This window comes from Scatophagus argus, chromosome 13, assembly GCF_020382885.2.
Source record: "Scatophagus argus isolate fScaArg1 chromosome 13, fScaArg1.pri, whole genome shotgun sequence".
Lineage (NCBI taxonomy): Eukaryota > Metazoa > Chordata > Actinopteri > Scatophagidae > Scatophagus > Scatophagus argus.
The window spans coordinates 6078736-6089365 of NC_058505.1; positions in this window are offsets into that span (position 1 = coordinate 6078736).

Genomic DNA, 10630 nt, shown 5'->3' on the forward strand with positions numbered 1-10630 from the left:
GCTGTTGCTCTATGAAAACTTGGCTAAAATCACCACTGGCTTATAAAAAGCCACGCTGAGCACTAAGCTGAAATAAATAAGAATGTGATTAAAATCAGTCAAGTGTTTTTCACACAGCAGTTCCTGGAACTAAAATGAACAGCCTTGCCTTTGAATTTTAATTCTGTCCTCTCTGAAAGCTTGTCATTGTTCAAGGATGTGGGTACTGGGCAGTGCTAAAATGTGTTTCAGAAAGATATCATTTGTTTAGAACAATTAAATCAACTATTAGCAAATAAATACTTCAAAAACAAATACAGTTGAAAGTATTGGAAAATTCCAGCAAAATGAAAGGGAACTTAACTCAGTTAAGCAAATAACAGCCTTTTGACCAGGGATAGCTCGTCAAGCTTAACAGAATTATTTTGGTCCAAAAATACAAAATGCATTTTCTGAAAATACAATACAATACATTGTGTTATATTTAGTCCCCCAAAAAGGGAAGAAAAACACTTGGAATCATAAGTGGATAGGAGTTAGCTGTGTTGTTGTGGGTGTGGTCACTTGACAGCTGACAGGAGTTTTTTTTATCCAAATAGCATGAAGGCAAGAGATGTGAACATTGCTAAAATGTTAATAAAACATAATCTGCTTCCAAAACATCTTTTTCCACATCAAGACAGATTATGTTATATTCTTCTGTGGGTATACAGGGTCTGTTAGTAACCACTCAGTCTGATGAATGCCCTTGACAGTCAGGGGAGGATATGAGATGAACATACAAGCATACATGTCACAGGACAATAAAAACGTAATGTTTCTGATACAGCCTGCAGCTTGGCATAACATCTCTATGCCATTTCCAAATGTATCTGTTGCTAGGTGTCTTAGCATGATTTGTCTTTTAATATTTTTAATGCATGGTGTATTTCTGCAGAAAGAGCCCAAAGACAACCCTGAATCAACTTATGCCTCATGTTGTTTAGCTATACACTGCAACACAGTGTTATATCTGTATATTTCTATTGCAGCTGTTAGCATTTTTGACTTCTGTTTCAGTTCCTTTTGAATTGAGTTTGCACTAAAAGGTATTTTTTCTAACAGCAGAGCTTAATGACATTCAGAGAATTCTGCATTAATCAAATTTGTATGGTAGTGGTGGCAATTTTTATGCAGGAGTGGACCTGCCAAACTGAGTGAGTACAGAGGAAACACGGCTACAGCCTTGTACCTTGTATTCCCAACTGATGCTCACTTATGGCCAGAGAGGTTTTTTCTACTGCACAGTGAAGGTTTTTCAAACATTTTCTGCATGACTTTGTTACATTTCCACCTTCTCTCTTAACCAAGGACAATATTGATATGTCGTTGTTTAGGGAGCTCAGCGATTGGATTATGGACCATAATGAGCAAAGCCTCCCTGTATAGCTATGAGGGCAATGAAATCTGTTATTCAAGTTAAGGAACAGAAAGGAGAAAGAATTGACCTAACTCGTACTACCTTCACTGTGCTACTCGACACGGCATTTGTTCTGTCCTCAGTTGTTATTTATAGACACTTAATTGCTTATTGACAGTCACAGAGAGAATATAAATTGCAAGAAATAAAATACTGTTAGGCTTAAATAGAAGATTAAGAAGAAGGCAGTTTTAATTGAATTAATTGAATCTTTGGGCTGTCTAAAATAATCTTTTGTGTTTAAGAAGAAGAAGAAGAAGAAGAAGAAGAAGAAGATGAAGAAGAATCAGCTTTATTGACAGTATATATATTTTTACATACACACACACTGAATTCATCTTCTGCATTCTGCTTAGAATGCTTAAAAATGCTTAGACGTCTTCTGCGTCTAAGCATTTTTCGCATTAATCACTCCACCACACCCAAATTTTTCCTGCCCGTACGGTAGGGGAATCGAACCAGTGACCCTCCAATCACAAGCCATATAACATACTGTATGTAGCACTAATTGGCATTATACCTGCTGCAAAGATAAATGCTCTCAAAGACTGAAAGATGTGGAGAAGAATTTTGAATGATGATGTACAGTACAACTAAAACAGTTTTAGTTACAACTGATGACCTTGGGGGTTTGGACAGCCCTAAAAACAAAAGGTAAGAAAAATGAGAAAAGTCAGAAATGTGACTGACTCCGTCACTATTATACTTTTATATATTTACAATATAATGTAATTTCACAAAAGATATGTTAGAGTTTTATACCTTTCCTTTGTCACCCAATCAGGAAACCATATCTGTTAGAAATTATGTTTATTTTTATGCAAATGATTCCCAAACTATTAAGCTCTTTTAGCTTTTTTATTTCATCACCTGCCTGAATATTTCTACCTGCCACTAAATTTGACGGTGTGCCACTTCTTAGAATGCTTTAGAAATGGAAACACAGTGTCAGTGGTAACTGACAGTAGAAATATGGAACTTATCATCTAAATTTAATCCCTGACTTTTCTTAAAAATAACATTTATTAATATAAGAACAAACTTGCCATGGTGGCAGGTAATCAGTTGATGTTGTTTTTTTCAATCACCAAGTTAAAAGGTGGTGATATGTCAATATTGTGTTCACAGGTTGTTGTTTCCACTGCCTGCAAGGGAAAAAATGAGTCATAGCTAAAATATAAGCCAAAAATAAGTTAAAGCTAAAAAATGAGTCTCTACCGGCTCTCGTTTGCTACAACTGTGTTTCCTCATTTAATAACTCTGCTTCTCATGTAGCATTTCAAATCAAAGCTAGAGTACTATTCCTATCAAATGTTTCAAAGATGGACTTCAAGTGGAGTTTTTCTGTCTTAGCTATGTGACCACAATGTTGACTCTTCCCAAACAAATAACCATGAAGCATTCATGTTCATAAATTTGTTGTTTCTGTGTCTCCTTTGCTTCCATCCACCTGAGGTGTGGCATACCAGGATGCTGATTAGACAGCATGGTCAATATGGTCTTTGACTACAAGACCACTCACTCAACACAGTACCACAGATTTTGCAAGTTTTGAGGGATTATGTAACTGGCATACTGACAGCAGGAATTTCTGTGAAGAAAATTTGAGAGAAAGTCTGCACAGAAAAAGTCTTAAATCTTTTATTTTAGCTCATGCAGAACAGGAGCAAAAACAAAAGTGTTGTGTTTATATTTATTTTTCGGTGTAAGTGGTTGACACTTAATAATACATCTTGAGCCAAAAGCATCGTTTCTGTTTACTCTAGCCAGTGACACTGCTATAATGTTAGCTGTTTTCTTGCTATCCCACATATTTGCTTGTTTGCAGTGTCATGGGGTTTGCTATTTGCAAATTCTTGCTGTGTTGCTGCGCTCTATGTGCAATTGTGAACTATTTTCTTTCAGCGGCTGAGCATTTTTTTCTTATCTTTTTTTTGTTAGTTTGGTGTGCATTTTGAGGTTTCATGCAGTTGTTGTAAGAGAAGCTGAAGAATAACTCATATTTATAGGATGTGGAGGTTGTTGCTCTTCTTTCTCGAGGTTTCCTATTGCTTCACTGTACACCTGTGTTTCTAACAGAGGCTAAGATTATGTTTCGGTAGAGATCTAAACTTTATTGTTGCCTTGCACACAGCTGCTGCACATAATTATTTCCCTGTAATATCGGCTACATGAGAAGCTCAATGCGGCTTGTGGAACACAGATGATGGATTGTCTCTTTACTTTAACTAAAAACCGCTGACCTCCTGTTCTTCGGTTTGTATTTCAGCTACACTCATTTCCAGTCGTAAACTTCACATGCTGCTGCTTATCAATGACAGATAACCTTTCATAGACGATCAGCAATGAATTTTAAGTTGCTCAGGTTAGTCTGCTGCATAGCTGATGTCTCGGACATTCAGACTGAAAACAGGGGTCTCATTTGAAGAAATAATGGAGCTGTGTTTACCGCACAGTGCTTACACAATAGCCTCTGCTGCATATGAAATGGACTGATCATTAAGAAAAGTTTCTGTCGCTGCTTTGCCTTGTTTCTTGTTTTCTTACTTCAGACTGGGTCTCTGGTAGAGGGTAAAATATTATAATGGCTTTGAACATCATTGTTGCACACAGCACATTTATATAGTTAGCTCAAATGGCTTTTGTCACCCACAGGGTAGACAGGCATTAACATCTTCACCACATGATTTGTATCAAACGAAGCTTAAGAGAAACAGTGGATATAAACTGATGGCAGTAAGTTTGCACTGGATAAAAGACAATCCACACAGTAATATCTAATGTCTAATATCATCATGGTGTATATTTATAGGGAGTGACAGGTTTAACTCGAAATCTATGCTGTCTAAGATCTATCAAAACATTAGCTTTCCTTATTGGCACCATCTGTTATAAACAATGGCAGCCGTTTTTTACAAGACTAAAGTACAATTGGAACCTGATATCCTGCTCAAAGTGATTTACAATTCTTTCAATCCACAGTCACAGATTAAAGTTTCTATTTCTTGCTTATGCTGTTTGTTTACATCGGTGCATTCAATATCAATCATTTCAGCTTTGCTGATTGTACAAATAATTATGTTGGAGATGTACCTTCATCAGTGACAAGCAAAGTATTTCTGTATAATATAATATACAGTGTCACAGCTTTTTATAGAGCAAACACATGAAAGTACGGCATCGAAGAGCAGAGCTCTGTAAAACAATTCCAACTGAGTTGTCTTGATGGTTGCGTTGTTTTGGGCAAAAAGTGACAGCATTTTAATTAATCACTCTCGTAGCGATGCTGCAGTATAAATACTCAGGATAACAGGGACTCTAAGGAGGGGAAAGAAAAAAAGCACCCTGGCAAATAAACAGAGTACAATTATGTCCCTGAGCAAGAGCACTTGATTAAGCTGTTTACTACCCTTTACTCACTGGGTACTAACAATCTGACTCATAATGCATCAGCTATATCAGAAAACTGCTCTTGCTATGATCTGCATGAATATTCACAGAAGTAATTAAAAGAGTGGAATGATGAAGTAGATGGGTACAGGAATCAGTGACACAAACAGCTCAGCTGTGCAACGACAAATATGAGGGCAGTGGCTTGAACACAAAGGAATTATTATGTCAATTGTGTAGCATTTCATTGATCTTTTGAAGCGAAAATCTTGTAACCCGTCAGTTTAACCGAAGTGAGACTCCTGTACTCCCGAGAAAAAGAACGCTATTGCCTGTTTCAAAAACAAGTTTATGTACATGTGTAAAAACTCCTCTCACAGCCGTACGAGTTGTGTTGTTCTTGTTCATCAGCAGTAAAGGAGGAAATGATGTGGCAGGTCTAGAGAGGGAGAAGGTCAGGATGGTTGGATGGTTGTTTGTTGTCTTTTCCTGCCAACAGTCAACACTGATTTCTTACAATCATTCCTGTCCTGCCCAAAGGATGTTGTTTCCCCAAATGTATAACACCAGCAAGGGTGTCAGATCAGGAAAAAAAACTTATATCTGTTCTGGAGGGCATTTACAAATAACATATTTTGATGTTTAATAGCTTAACTCCACGACTAAGTTGTGTTTTCTGCTTAAAAATACATTCTAAGTATCCACAGTATACGGTATAATGAGAATCTGTGACTCAACATCTGAGATTTAATATCTCATTACCATGTGAACAGAGCTGAGAGGATTTTTTTTTTTTTTTTGTCTCTTGGGGTTAAACTTCAGAACACAAAACAATGTGTTTTTTCGACGTGTTGTGTTATGCTGCCATTAGAAGACATATCTGGCCGCGGTTCTGCTCCCTGCTGCCGACCCTTTTGGCCTTGGTGGCCTTTTGGGTCTGAATCTGCTCGTTGTTTCCTGACAGATGGCACAGTGTACTGGTCATTTCCCAGTCTGTGGGTGGCACCAGCTGTACGTTAAGACTGGGCATGGGCAGAATGTACCTCTAATTCAACATTCACACGATATTTAGTTGCGAATAATGTGAAGTCTTGTGTTACACCACAATATGAAAACCAATTTCGCAAGACACAGTGCTAGACAAAGGCCATACTGGTGGTTTTCCATCTGAACAGTTTACATGAGGTTGCAGTAATCTGACAAAACAAGGTGGTAAAAGCACAGAGCAATCTAATTATTCTGTGACATTTCTCTTTTTAGTATTAGATGTGGCTTTATTCAGCAAGCAAAGTGTAATCCGTGACACATTTGCTTGCCAGCTAAATGGAACATGTGCGTTTGTGTGAGATACCAGTTCAGAGTACTCTTGAGGAATAATCCACCTTGCATGAATAAACAGTAGGAGATAATCAACCTCTTATTGAACCAATGAAATTTCTTACTAGGATTTGTCTGGAAATGACGCCCACCAGTATATTAAGAGTTAGGAGGACAACGGCAGCAGCGATGGAGACAAAAGGTTAACAGCTATTGGCCAGCTACACCCCTGGGATGCAGAATAACCAATTACTGTGATTAATAGGGGTCTAATTAAATAGTATCCCTACCAAAGATTGCCACTGATGTTTTCAGAGTAATAAAACAGTAAGATAATATTGCTTATTCTTTCTCAATTTTTATCACTCCTGTGTTGTTCATATCTGTGAATCTCACTGTTGTGGGTGGATCATCAGTGCCTCTCATAAGACATTATCATTACTCGTATGCAGACGTGAAGGCAGTGTGTTTGTGTATTTTTGTGCGCGGATGGGGTTGTTTGTGCCGTGTTCCCTCATCTATCAATAGGCTGCCCTTCTCTGATGGCCACTGAAGCTCCATTAGTACCCACAGTCCTGATTGATGTTACACAATACTGTGTTGGAAGGCGAGGATTGTTGTTCTGAAGCAGCGACATGCTTATTACAACACCTCTTCACCGCAGAAAAAGGACTCAGACTTGCATTGATGGTGAGCTCAGCAAATATCTAAAATTATTTGCTTTTCAGGCGTCTGTTCACAAATGTATCATGCTTCCGTGTAAAAATAATGTTTTTGAAAACAGGGCAGTTTAGATAATAGGCCATTTCCTCGATGAATTTGAAGAAAGAAACAGAAAGAAAGAAGAAAGAAATTCTTTCATGTGAAATGATTCTGAACTGTGACTGAGAAACTGCACATGCTGCCGTAATTCAGATTATTCAGAGCTGCTAAGTGGTTACATTTGAGCCGGTGCATGTCTTGAAATGCTACAAGGCTGCTTTGTTGAAGCTGTTGTTGCAGGAGCTGCGACAGTCAAGGTCCGCTCCTCTATCTGAAACAACGTAAAAGGAAATTAATTTTTCTCTTTTAAGATAAAATGGATAACTTGAAAGCCCATTGATCAACTGAATCAAATTTTCAGCATCTGTGTTTAAACACTCTTGATCGCACAAAGATGACATTGTAGGTGCTATTAAAATGAAGAGCTTTGAAGAGCATAAATTGGTTAGTTTCAGGCACTGATATGGTTTCCCTGATCAAAACATTTTTCTCATGTGATCTTTCTTCCTCCTCCTCCTCTCCTCTGGTACTGTCTGTGTCAGCAAAATTGCATTTATTGAAAAGCTTGTGTTCTGTTGCTACTTTTCAATGTGGCCTTTTAATTCTTGTCTGCATTCATTAGTGGGAAGCAATGACACCACGAGTACCAGGGCCAGCTGCCAAGACATCCATGCCATGAGACAATGACGGAGTTCACCAGCTCTGTAGCCTGCTGATGAGTACACAGTCTCTTTGATTTTGCATTTGAAACAGAGATGCAAAGCTTGTAGCCCGCTGGACTGTCAGAAAGAAGCTGAGCTGAATCATTTAAGTCTGAATTTATCAGCTTTGCTTTTGTTCCTTCGACAGCGGCCCTTCATCGTCAAGGTCATAAATGAGTTGAACTGAAATAAGTTAACACTTGACTCTCTCCTCTCTGTGTGTGTCTGAGGAGAGTTTTGGGAAGGATTATTTACCTTAAGTGCAGATTGTTGATGATGATTATGATGATGTTTGAGATTATTTGTCTATGTAGAGATGCAGGAAACATGAGAGAATGAGAGCGGGTGACGTGGGAAAGGCTGAGTCAGATTCAAACTGACAGCCTTAACCAGCTGAGCTTCCCACACACAAACAGTTCTGTTTTTATTGTTGAATTCATGCTATTTGGCATATCGTGCACATTTTTTCCTCATATTTCTTTGGCAGCAGTATATGCGTAGCATTTCTTATGTACAATGACATGCGACAAGGTGTGGGGATTGCTTTCCTGCATATTGAACATACCATTTTAGTATTCCAATGCTGCACATTATTACACCCGTTTCCACACATTAACCTTTCCCGAGTTCTTTCCTTACCGCCGTGTTCATGTGGACCTAGACTGTGATTAATATGCCTTTGCGCTCATGTGATAAAATCTTGCAAATCATCCTCCCTGCCTACCTACAACTCCAGTCACCTTATTATTTTCTAAAGGTTGTTTGGTCACTGAGCTTAGATTATTCCATTCCCTGCTCTACATCTTATGCACACATGTCCCTTCCTCATTCAAATTTGTTTTTTCTCCAGGAATGGAATATGGAAATGTGCTTTAGCTCATGTGTGGATGATGTTTCACTATATGATATGACCATTTCAACGACTTCCCACTGGGAGAGCTTGTGCGGATGTCCTTGGCTTGCCAGTGCTTTCTCAGTGGGTCCTTTGTGGCTAAATTGCGCTTTGTGACACAGAGGAATTGTACCAGACACTATATGTACTGGTGAGTAAAAACTGAAAAAAAAAAACAGGGTCATGAACCTCATTTATTTTTCACAGCCCCTTTCTTTTGACACCATCTGCCTTTTTAGTGTATGATTTTACATTAATTCCCAGAAGATGTTGTCTTGGTCATGGGGGTTTAGAAGTGGATGTTTGCAGACCCTTAAAGCACAAGGCTGGCATTATTCCCTATGTTTGAATTGTCAGTATAGCCAATGGAAAGACCCAAACCAACAATGCCTTAATAATGTTCTCAGTGTTTTCTCATTTCTCTCAGCACTAAGCCCAATTATCATTTCTCCGAAGTTGAAATTCTTTAAAAGCAAGTCACAAATTTATAGTTTCATTTTAAATAAAAAGCTCAGTATTTTGCTGAAATAGTCAATACTCAAACTCAAGTAAATAATGCATTTTTTCGTCAGGAACTATTTCAGCCAGGAATTAAAAGACATTCACTGTGCTACAGTGTCCATGTTCATTGTAATGAAGGAATAACCAACAATATGGCTCACTGATGTACACCCGCTCAGGTGTTCACAAGTCTGTCTGATTATGCCTTTTTCTCAGCCGGAAGATGGGCAGAGGAAATATATAAAAGTTGAATAGAATTGGTCCAAGCACAAAGCCTTGTGGAACTCCAAGATTACCTGAAAATGATCTGATGAATATAATACTGGCTTTATGCAGCCCCTTTAACACAAATTAATTTTACAACAGTCAGCTGAAGTTGCAACAGATTAAGAAACATTAAGAAACTATGCATTCTGCTAAAACAATGCCAAATAGCTTATGACTTACTGTGACTTGCTGAGTGAGCACCAGTAATAGCTGTCTCACTTTGTGATAGCAAATACAGTTATGTTATGTTATTGTATTCTAATTGTCATTATCACCATTCATTCCACTTCAGCATCTCTCATTACACATTGCTGAGCCAGGCAGCCATTCTTAGTTTCTGCTACCCCCCCCCCCCCCTTTCATCCTCATCTCTCTTCCTCTCCTCTTCCTCACCACCACTACCATTACCCATGGGTGCTGAAGAAGGTCATTCAGCAAATCAGTAAGTTTCGCACATTTGGAACCATCGGTCTGAAAGGCCCGTCTTTTTTTTGCCCCCAGTTTCTTTGCGCTGTTCTTACAATTTGCACTCTTTTTAAGATGTGCTGTTTAAGAAAGGCAGTGACAGTCTAATTACCTGTTTTAGGGACTACAAAAAAAAGAGAATAAAAAGGGGGAAAAAAAAGATAAAGACAGCTGTACTGGCCCAAAAGGCACGTCGGTCCCCTGGGAAAATGCCCAGCCTGCCAGATGGCCAGTCAAGGCCTGCCCGCCACTATCCATCTGCGGCTGTTCTATATTTCTACTAGTGAAATTTGGCAAACACACACAAAGAGCAGGAGAAGAAGCCACCATCAGTCGTTGTGTGTGGCCAAGAGAATCGGCACAGAAAGTTGCCACGAGAAGACGGAGTTGCTGCCTGCTACAGGGACGACTAGCGGCAGCTCTGTGGAAGCAGTTTGTGACAAACACTATGTCCTCTCCGGCTCCTGGCACTGCACTGTGGCTGTTTGATTGTTTCTTTTATGGGGATAAAATCTGTTTTTGACCTTCTGTCTCTCTGCAGTCCTCACAACTTCTCACCTAGACTCACTCTGAATGCATGCGAAGTCGCCAACAGTTCCTGTTGGGGGTAGGGTAAAACCTGCATGAAATGTCATCTCTTGTTGCATTCACTTGCACTCACACAACCTGGAAGAATCCATATACTCTGTCCAGGCTTTCGTGTCAAGATGTCATTACAATAAACATGAATAATTGACGCAGCTCAGCTCTTATAAAATATTCATCAAACTTTATCAGCTGGATATTTTATATGGGCTCGACAAACATGGAACCTTTGGAATGAATGTTTGTTAGTCGTGGATAATGTTCAACTAATCTTTTATACGTGACACAATCTTTTATTTATTAATTGTGATG